At 46.8% G+C, this 10,126-nt stretch overlaps 1 long non-coding RNA gene and 1 pseudogene across 1 annotated transcript; one reads left to right on the forward strand and one right to left on the reverse strand.

Annotated features, from left to right (window-relative positions):
* Positions 1-1,415: 1,415 nt before the first annotated feature.
* LOC124231044 (protein CDV3 homolog) lies at positions 1,416-1,971 on the reverse strand (annotated as a pseudogene).
* A 5,700-nt stretch (positions 1,972-7,671) lies between these two features.
* LOC124231046 (uncharacterized) lies at positions 7,672-9,666 on the forward strand. Its single transcript, XR_006886364.1, has 3 exons — positions 7,672-7,837; positions 7,929-8,052; positions 9,375-9,666. It is a non-coding gene; the product is annotated as an uncharacterized LOC124231046 (long non-coding RNA).
* The last annotated feature ends 460 nt before the right edge of the window (positions 9,667-10,126 follow it).

Genomic DNA, 10,126 nt, shown 5'->3' on the forward strand with positions numbered 1-10,126 from the left:
AACTTAACCACTCGGCCACGGGGCCAGCCCCCACAGGGTATCTCTTTAATAGTGTTCTCAGAGGCCTGTTATAGGGTCCCCCATAGGGTTGACATCCCATCGAGCCCCCTGCTGACCATTCTTATGGGATCAAGAAAAAAAAGGAATTGCCTATCTTTCCAGCTGAAGGGCTTCTTCCAAATCCTCCTTTCCTGACTCAGGATTCAACAAGCCCCATGGATGACTGACTCTGGGAGCCTCAACTTCCTTTGGGAAAGACTCTGATCCCCACCCACAAGATATGGACTTACACTGGTCTCAACAAAATAACTGTCTCAGGGCAGCATGTTCAAGACTGATGCAGAAGATGCACATATAACAGCAGGGGATGGGAATAAGGATGGAAGGGGGTCATTTCCTGATGGGGACAATGTCTAGTTTAGCTCAGCAGTTGATCCCCACACCTGGCTCAGTGCCTGGTATATAATACAAGGTTAACGAATATTTGCCGGGTGGATGAAGGAATAAATTCTGCACTATTTCAACAAGCAGAAATATATTCCTCAGGTATTCTCAAAATTCTCCTATTCCAGGCCCTGTTAGGATATTGAGCAATAGCGAGTTCATATCTTTTATATCTGGCTTCAAACACATACCCCACTTCCATTTTTGGCTCCTGGAATTCCTCCTCTGCCTCCTCTGGCTTTCTTCTGCCAATTCAACTTCAGAGTGAATGCACTGCCATTGTGCTTCCGGCTAATTAATTTTGGCTGGAAAAGGGGTAGAAGAAAATAAATATTTATCTCCATATGACAGTGGATTGTAGATCCTGCATCATCTTTGCACATTCCTGCATCTTGCATAATTATCAAAATTAAAGGGTAGCATTTAACAATTTGTTCTCATAACAGTAATTTTGCATCAACAACAACTTTCCACGTGTGAATGAAAGTAAATCAATTATGCTATCTTTAATTAATGGACAAAGAAGAGACGGAAGCAAAGTAAAAGTTCTTAAATGATTACTCTAAGGAAATATCTAAAGTTTCAATGTTTTTTAAATTAAAAAAAGTCAAACAAAAAAATCAACCTTTAAACTGTGTATGAGACCTCCTTCAAACACAGAATAATCAAATTCCTCAAAAAATAAATGAGATATGAGCATTACTTGAATGTTGATTATCAGAGTCCTTTAAGCCGTGTTGTTTGGCTGTAAATATTAAAGAGTTAATTCTTTTTTGTTGTTTTTGCATTTGCAGAGTAATTATGAAAGAAGACTGCTGAATCTAGCTCACATACTTACATAACAATGAACCCCGCCCTATATCCAATATACATCAAGAGCAGTTGTGACATGTTAAACTTCCGTAGTGCAATAGGGCCGGTCACTCATATGCAGTGGTCTGCTTTGGTTGTAGGTCCAGCAGAGATCAGATAACAAACAAATGGCTGTTCGTGCTGGTTAGCTGTGGTCTAGGTATCTTAGAAGGGTTAGCAAAGACCATTCCTTAACTGTACTGTGTGTGGCTGCTTTTCTGATTTTCAAGCACAGCATACTGGCTGTCTAGCTGAAGTGTAAAGGCCTGGTTTTTTGAAACCTCATTCCTACCTCTCGTTTTATGGCTGACTACTACAAAGCTCTCCTCCATTTCTTTATCCTTCTGGCTTTCTATGTGCTTGGCAGTGAACGGCAGGGAGGGGAACTATGCATCACTATATATTTCTAGTGGTCCTTGTGGTGTTTTCCTTGTTGTGGTTAACCTGGCCCCAGGAGGTCTATACACACCGTCAAGTCATTGCTGGTTCTGGGGTTTCTGTAACAATTCCTGGAGCAGGAGGTGCTCAGACTGGAGCTGTTTAATTCCAGGGACCTGAAGATTTTTCTACACCACCCCACTACCTCCACCTTCTTCCCAGTTTATCACCTGGATCTGCTCTTTTCTCATTGTCGTCTTCTTCCTTTCCACTTATTTGCATTGCCTGAACTCTGAGGCCAACGTAATCAACCTCTTTTTGCTCAAATTCTTTCCACTCATGCCTCCTCCCCTACAGGCACTCTGCTCAATGGCTTTCCTTCCATCCCTGACACAGAGCACGAGTGTTGCTGCTGCAGGTACTTGCTGTACCTCTGCTGGGGCCCCTTTTCTCAGGCTGGCTCCTTCCTGTCATTAGGACTCAGCGTCAAGGACAGTCCCTCCAAGAAGCCTTCGCAGGCCATTCTATCTAGAGTAACTTCTGCATACACCCTTGCCCCATGACTGTCTCATTATCCTGCCTCATTGTTCACAGCACATCTCACTACCTGCAACACGTAATATAGCTTTTCTTTTCTGTTTTAACAAATTTCTGTGCTTCACCACTGGACCGCAAATTCTACGTGAGCAGGGACCTTTTCTGTCTTGATCACCTCTGTATCCCCAATGCCTACTAGGCATTCAAATTCTTGTTCAGTGAATGAAGATGGACGAGTGAATGAAGGCAGATAAAAATTACAAAAATGTCTAAAGGGAGGTAACTAGAACTTAACAGTGAATACGACTGTTCACTTTATAGAGTTCTTCCTGAGTGGAAGGGCACGCCCCCTTGTTTAAAAAAAATTCTCGTCAAGAGTTCTACAACATTAAGATGAGGAACCAGCTAGCTTGGGAAGGAATTTTAAGGGGTACAAAAAATACAAATATACTGCAGATCACTCACACTTCTCGACTAATTACATTGAGAAATTTGTTTCAATATCGAATGAAGAATGGATGCATATGTAAATATAGGTATAATCATCTTCAAAGAAACAAACAAAACTATATTTTTCATTCTTATGGCTATAAAATTTTCACACTACCACACAAATCCATTTGAATTCATGGGTTCCTAGCAATTGGTGTGCTAAATTATAAAACCTACAATTTGGTCCGCATTAGAATAGAAGAATAAAGGTTAGCTGCTATCACTATCGTTATCAATATCAATGTCATTATCATAACCCTTATTTACCAAGCATATGCCCAGACCTGAGGAAAAGCAGACGGGAATAAAGTGTAGTGAACCCTAATGAATGAGTTCAAAGTGCCCGAAGGGTGCTGGCAGGGGAGGTTTCCCCTTTCTTTGCACACAGGAGAAAGCAACAGAAGCATAAACCGGTTTAGTTGCAACAGAATTCATTTCAATGGCTCCACACACCCACTCAAGGACTTAACTAAGCCACCTTTCCTTTGCCCAAGAAGCATTGTTCAGCCGTCCAAGGGGACAAAGAGCAGAAAGGGCTCCAGTCATTGTCCCAAGGAGGCTGCCTGGCCCGGTGGCCATCAGCTCTTCTTAATTAATAAGCCCTTTATACTTTCAGCTCACACTGACATGGCACTTAGGTTTGGTTCAATCAGTTGATTTGGATAAGAACCCAGAGGGGTCTGACCGTCGGTTCCACTAGCAGCAGGCTCTGTGAAAGGCGGTGGAACCAGGGGCAGCACCATCATCCGAAGGGTAAATGGCACAGCCCCCAGCTGCTGCCACGTTTACTTTGGGGAGCGATTCGTGGTCAGATCTACAGAAACAATGACTTGTTTTCAGGCTTTTTAGTCAATCATGAGACTGTCATCATAGCCAAACTTATCAAAACAATATGACGAATTAATCTGGATTTGAGGAATTGCCTCCAATAGCGGAGAGTAATCAGAGCGTAGACTCAGCTCTGGATCCTGGCTCCTTGACGTTGGGCAAGTTACTTTGCCTCTCTGTACCTTAGTCTCCCCATCTGTAGAAGGGGGATAATAATTGTACCCACCTCCTAGGGTTGTGAGCATTAAATAAGTTAGTATGCATAGAGTACTTATTACAGTGCCTGGGCACACAGATGTATTATAGAAGTGTTAGCTATTATTTATCATCTTTATAATTTAGGGAGAAGGGGGTCAGGGGAGAAAACATATACCCTCTGGAGCAAGCATGGGCTTCATCTCATTCAACAGAAAGTTTCTGGATGTCTACTATGTATCAGGTGCTGGATTCAGATGTGAGGAAGGCATAGTCCTGTCCTCAAAGAGTTCATGGTCTAGTAAGGCAGAAAGACACATAAACATATCCATCGTACTACACTGAAATAATGAAAACTGACACAAGGCGCAGGGCGTGCACGAAGGAGGGAGGGATGAACTCCATCTGGGGGAGCCTCTGAGATGGTGACTTCTGAGCTGGGCTTCAAAGATAGATGGAGTTTGCTAGATGAGCCAGTGGCACGTGGAAGAACTCCAGGAGACAGAGGGATAGCACTGTGAAGGCACAGACTCATAAAACAATGCACTTGGTTTTGCTGGACTATAAAACGTGGGGGCAGGAGGAGGAGAGGGTGGGAGATGTAAATTATAGAGCATCACACAAGTACATTTGATTTCATTTACATCAATATTGCAGCATCAAAGCAGAGGGGGCTGGAGACGGGTCAAGAAGAGGTAACTGTGGCCAGATCATGAAGGGCCTGGTATTTACTTAGTTCAGTTGTGTGTAGGCTGAACCAAGGCAGTGGTGGTGGGAATGGAGAGGGAACAAGAGGTAATTAGGGGGTAGGACTGTCGGGACTTGGTGACTGAGTGGATGTGGGAGGTCAGGGAGAGGGAGGAATCCAAGCTCACTCCCAGGTTTGCCAGGCTTGACACACAAGGACGCTTGTGGTCCCACCAATGACTTTGTGATCATAGGAAGAAGAGTGGGTTGGGGGACAAGAAGATAAGTTCTGTGTTGCACATGTCGAGTTTGCGACACCTGTGGAATACCCAGGGGGGCAATGTAAGCAGCTGGAATTACACGATAGAGGTTCTATGATGTGAATTTATTGAGTTTGTCTGGAGGCATGTGGTTGGGATAGAAGCTGGAGCCTTAGGACACAATATTGATAAGGCTAACATTTCGCACACACTTGCTCTGGGTCAGGCTGTGCTACGTGCTTTACAGGGAATGCTAAATTGGCGACCATATTTGCTTTGCTAATCACTTTACCTCTAGTAACTGGCACATAATGGGCATACGATAATTCTTTTGTTGAATGGATGCTCTCATTTAGTCCTCACAACAATCCTATGAAGCAGATATTATTAGGATCTTCATTTTACAGATAGGACAATGATCTAGAAAAGGTTAAATAGGTTAACCAAGGTCACACAACCGGTAATTAGCAGATCTGAGAGTTGAAATCAGCTCTTTGTGATTCTAAAGGCCAAAGTGCTTAACTGCTTGGCTAGAATGCTAAAATCTGCCCCTAAATATGTACTTATGTGACCTAGGGTGAGACTTTAACCTCTCTGAGACTGTTTCCTCTACCACATCAGGAGTGGGCTTCAAAAATCTCAAAGCTCCCTATCCAGCTTCAAAACTCTGACATCAGATGGCTTCTGTGGAGACGCACTGAAAGGGCCCACACCGCATCCTTTGGGGGAAGGCCTAAGCTGTGCAGGCACTGTGCGGCAGCCCACCAAGCGCCATGAGGTGGGAGCAGTCTGGCCCAGGTGCAGGCAAAGAGGACCGATTAGAGTTCTATTTCTGTATAACAAATTACCACACACTCCGCAGCTTGAAACAACGCACATTTATCATCTCACAGTCTCTGTGGGTCAGGAGTCTGGGCACAGCTCAGCTCGGTCCTCTATGCAAGGTCTCACAAGGCTGCAATCAAGGTGTCAGCTGAGCTGCTTTCTCAGCTGGATGCTTGAAGCGGTCGGTCTACCTCTGAGCTCCTTCCTGTTGTCGGCAGACTTTACTTCCTTATGATTGTTAACTAAGGCCCTGCTTTTTGCTGACTGTTGGCTGGAAGCTGCCCTCAGGTCCTAGAGGCTGCTCATAGTTCCTTGCCATGTGAGCTTCCTCAACACGGCTGCTCACTTCATCAAGCCCGCCAAGAGAACCTACTAGTGTGTGCTAGCAACATGGAGTCTTTTATATATATCTCTCTATGTATCGTGACACAATCATAGCAGTGACATCCCGTCACCTTTGCCATATTCTATGGCTTAGAAGCAAGTCTCGGCTTCCACCTGCTCTCAAGGGGAGGGAATTATACAAAGGCATAGACATCAGGAGGCAGGAATTATTGGGGGTCACCCTAGGGTCTGTCATCCACAAGGGGTCACATTAACTGCTGAGAATTTAAAAGTAATAATAAAACCAGCTAAAGTTGATCTAGTTTTTATTAACACCATGAGCTGGAAATTCTAGACATTGTCAGTGACAAAATACTCCTGCCTGAAAAAATCTTTGGTTGTTTTAAGTTCTCAACAGTTGCTGGGGTTACTGTTGAGTTTTCACAATGTATATGTAAGCTCCATTTAAAAAATGACTTATCTTTTAAGGCATTGTATTCTACATGGAAGTAAACGCCCAGTTCTACTAACAGTTGGTCTCCAAACCGTGGACTTAACTATGTCCTTTCATTTTAAGGGTGAGTTTGTAATGGTTCAGAATCATTTGAGATCTTTTAGGGGGCTGTGTGTGTCTCCAACCCTATGGTAGGGAGTACACAATACTGTGTTTGAACAGCAGATTTGAAACAAACGAAGACAACACAGTGACTGTAAAGACAAAGACACTGACCTTGAGTCACTTCAGTTCTGTTACTCTATACGACCATTTAGAGTTTTTATGTTTAATATTTACAACAGTGAAGCAGTGCAAACTGAGACATGTAATGTTTTTATTTGGTAAGTGCACATTTCAGTGAATACAGGAAACATTTAATTAAATTTTAATGTTAACTTTAAATGGAAAATTCTTTTAAAATTATTTTAAAACTAAAAAATGAATCAAAAAACAAAACATTACATCAGTCACATGATTTAGTAGTTGCCTAATATTAGGTAAGCCACTGCTGTGCTTAGGAATAAAAATAAATAGCTAGCACTAATTTGGGCTCACAATGTGCTAGACACTGTTCCAAAAACACTCACATAGACACACGCCTATAGTAATTCACTAAAACAACCTCGCAGGTAAGTCCTGCTATCAACCTTATTTCATAGATAATATGGGGGCACGGAAGGACTGTGATCGCCTTGAGACCATCCATCTAGAGTGGGGAACTGGAATTTGAGTCCAGGGTAGTGTGGCTCCAATGCCTGAATTCTTAGCCACTAATAAGCAAAAAGGAAGCAAAACCAATATCCCCAACACCCCTGCAGCCCGAAGGAAGTCCTTCAAAAAGGAGAGGAAGGTTTCTTTCCATCCAGGAGGGCTTCTTTCTGTTCCTGACCTGCCCCTGCTGGATCCCGGGCTGAGGGAGAGCTGGCTTCCCAGGGACCTCCCAGAAAGGGTGCTCCCTCGCCGTCGCCTCCTCCGCCCTCTCGGCACCCTCGCCGCGCCCCTGCCCCCGTCTGCCAGGCCCAGGTTTTTTCTCCTGGCCCTTCCCAGCTTCCGGCCCTTTGCTCCAGGCCAGGTCGCTGGGTCAGGCTGTGCCAGGAGCTCGCGAGTTTGCTATTTACTGTTTGGTTTCCATGGTGACACGTCGGCGCCGTCAGCGCCTCCCGTCATCGGCCCAGCAGCGCGGCCCCCACCCGGCGCCGTGACGTCTGCCCGCCGCTTCCGCTCTGCCCATATTCGGCGCCGCCGCCGCGCCGCCCGTCGGGAGGAGGCTGGGAGCCCGGCGCGCGCCCCGCCCCGCCCCCTGCCCCGGCCACGCCCCCGTGGAATGCCGCGGGCGGCCGGTTCCGCGCGACCCCCGCCCCTTCCCGGACTCCCCAGCCGAGGCGAGGGGCGGGGGCGCTGGGGACCCCGAGAGAGGGCGTAGGGGATTGACGGAGGAACGCTGAGATCTCCAGCATTCCCGGACTCGGACTGCTTGCTGAGGCTGCAGTCGAGATTTGGGGCTGTCTCGTCTTTCCGGGTGGGTGAGCTGGGATCACGATTTTCCCACTCTGTGCCCGGAAATCATGAAAACAGCCATCCCTCATCGAACTCTATTTTATATTTTATAGGCTTGAACGTAAAATTCTCGCCCATGGCGCAGTGGAAAGCTTTGAAGTCCGAGGTTGTGGGATCAGAGTTGCCCCCTCGGGGGATAAGTGACCTTGGAAAGGTCACTTCCCTTTACCCAGCCTGGTAAAATGAACTGGGGATGGAGAGGTGGGGGGAGGCGTAATGGTTGCAGCAGTGTCATCAGGTTTGTGAGGGGAGACCGTCCCTCACCTTCTAACTACCCCCCTACCCCATGACATAGTTGGAATGTCAGTGAAGTTCTTTGAGGACCCCTACAATTCTGACCCCCAGTAACTGGATTTGTGTCTCTTTGCGCCTTGCTCATATTAGGCGTTTAATTAACTTTAGGTAACTGATTATTGAATGAATCCCAGGCAAATTACCTTCGGAGTTCACCTTCATAAATCCGGACCCCCGCAATTCCTTTTATAGGCGGAAGGAGGAATATTGCGATGATTAATAATCGCGCAGCAGGGTTGCTGATGTAAAGCGATTTGCAGATGTAAAGGGCAATAAGCATTCCTAGGAGGAATCCAGCGAGATTCCAGAAGTCTCCGAGGGAGCCGTGGGTGTGTGCCGCCGGATCAGGAGGGCGAGGGCGGGGGCGGGGCGGGCAGTGCCGCAGTGGCCTCAGCTGGGGAGCCGACTGCGGGCGGAGGGTTAACTCTTCAAGCTGCTGGCTCGCGGGCTCACTGCCCCCATCCCCCTGCCCGTTACCCCGTTCTTCTGGCCAGAGGAGTGTCTGTTTTTCAAAATTTCAGAGCTGGAACGCACATCATACTATTCTCTAATTCAGCCTTTCCGTTTCACAAATGGAGAAACTAAGGCCCAGAGAAGTTGGTTCACCCCTCCAAACTTGCATAGCTAGTTAGAGACAGGTGAAAGCCAGGTTTCCGGGCTTCATATTAGTGTCCCTTGCACCTCACCTCTAACTCCCTGTGCTCTTGTGGCTGCGGGACCCTGTTGCCTGGCTCAGATGGTGGGGTGTACAATGAAGCTAAATACTGACTTCAGGGCTCCTAAAGGATGCGAGTGGCACGTCTACAGCCATACACAGCCCCACAGCATGACTCCAGGGCCTGGGGTGATGGCCAGGAGGGGTGTCCTCCCCAAACAACCAGCATTCCTCCTGTATTGAAGGACTATAGTGGCTGGAATGGCTACCCTTGTCCAGAGAACCTGAGTTGGCTGTCCTGAAACCAGTCTTAGACGATCAGCTGGTCCTTTTTCAATTACCCAAGCCTTGCATTAACCTTTTCTCAGCCAAGTCGACAGCAGAAGGCATGAGTAACCTGAAGCCATGGAAACCCCATTGGAACGTCTTTTCATGGTACATAGAGGTTAGATCCTGTGGGAGAATGCGCTTTAATGTCGCGCTCGCTTCCCTTTCAGTCTCACCCAACTTCCTCTTACATGCTCTCCTCTATTTCTTCCCTAACTTCTAGGCTGAATATGAAGGCAGCTCAGACCGAGAAGACTGGTGCCCACCGCTCGCCTCCGGGCATCCCTCCTGGCGGAGTTGGGAAGTCTGGGATCCTTCGCCTGTCTCTCTGATCGTGCGGAGCCATAGCTGCAGAAGCAGCAGCTCTGCCCCCTGCTGGACACGTGAGGCAGCGCGCACTTTTCCTGTTCCAGATGCAGCGCCCTGGTGGTGCTGGGGGAAGAGATTTTTTGACTCACTCTGATGGAAACAGCAAAACTGGGCGGAATAAAAATCCCAGGTTTTTTTTCTCTCTAGTTTATTTCTGAGGATCTGATCTATTTGGATGCAGAAAACATTTCTGTTGTTTCTCTTGCCTGGACGGCTTTTTTCCTTCCTGCTAGCCAAACCCGGCCCCTTTCAAGCCCTGTTTCAGAGTCCACCTCCTCCAAAACACCCTTTCTGACTTTCCTCTCCTATGTGAATGTTTTGAAATACAGCTATGCACAGACCCGGCCCACGGAGTGCACACTCACATACTGGCTTTACTGTTGTGTCCTTGAGGGTGGGGGCCAGGTTTGTGTGACCTTTGTGTTCACAGACCCCGCCCGTAAGGTCCAGCACAGAGCTGGGGATGAAACCTGCTCGCAAGCCCTTGTTGATTAATGGATTAATTAATCAATTAGTTTCTACGGAAGCAACTCCAAGCCTTTGCTTTGATAAATCTTCCTCTTAGCTCTTTGGGGGAATCTAGATAGTGATGTAATTCAATATAGC

Source organism: Equus quagga, chromosome 20, assembly GCF_021613505.1.
Source record: "Equus quagga isolate Etosha38 chromosome 20, UCLA_HA_Equagga_1.0, whole genome shotgun sequence".
NCBI lineage: Eukaryota > Metazoa > Chordata > Mammalia > Perissodactyla > Equidae > Equus > Equus quagga.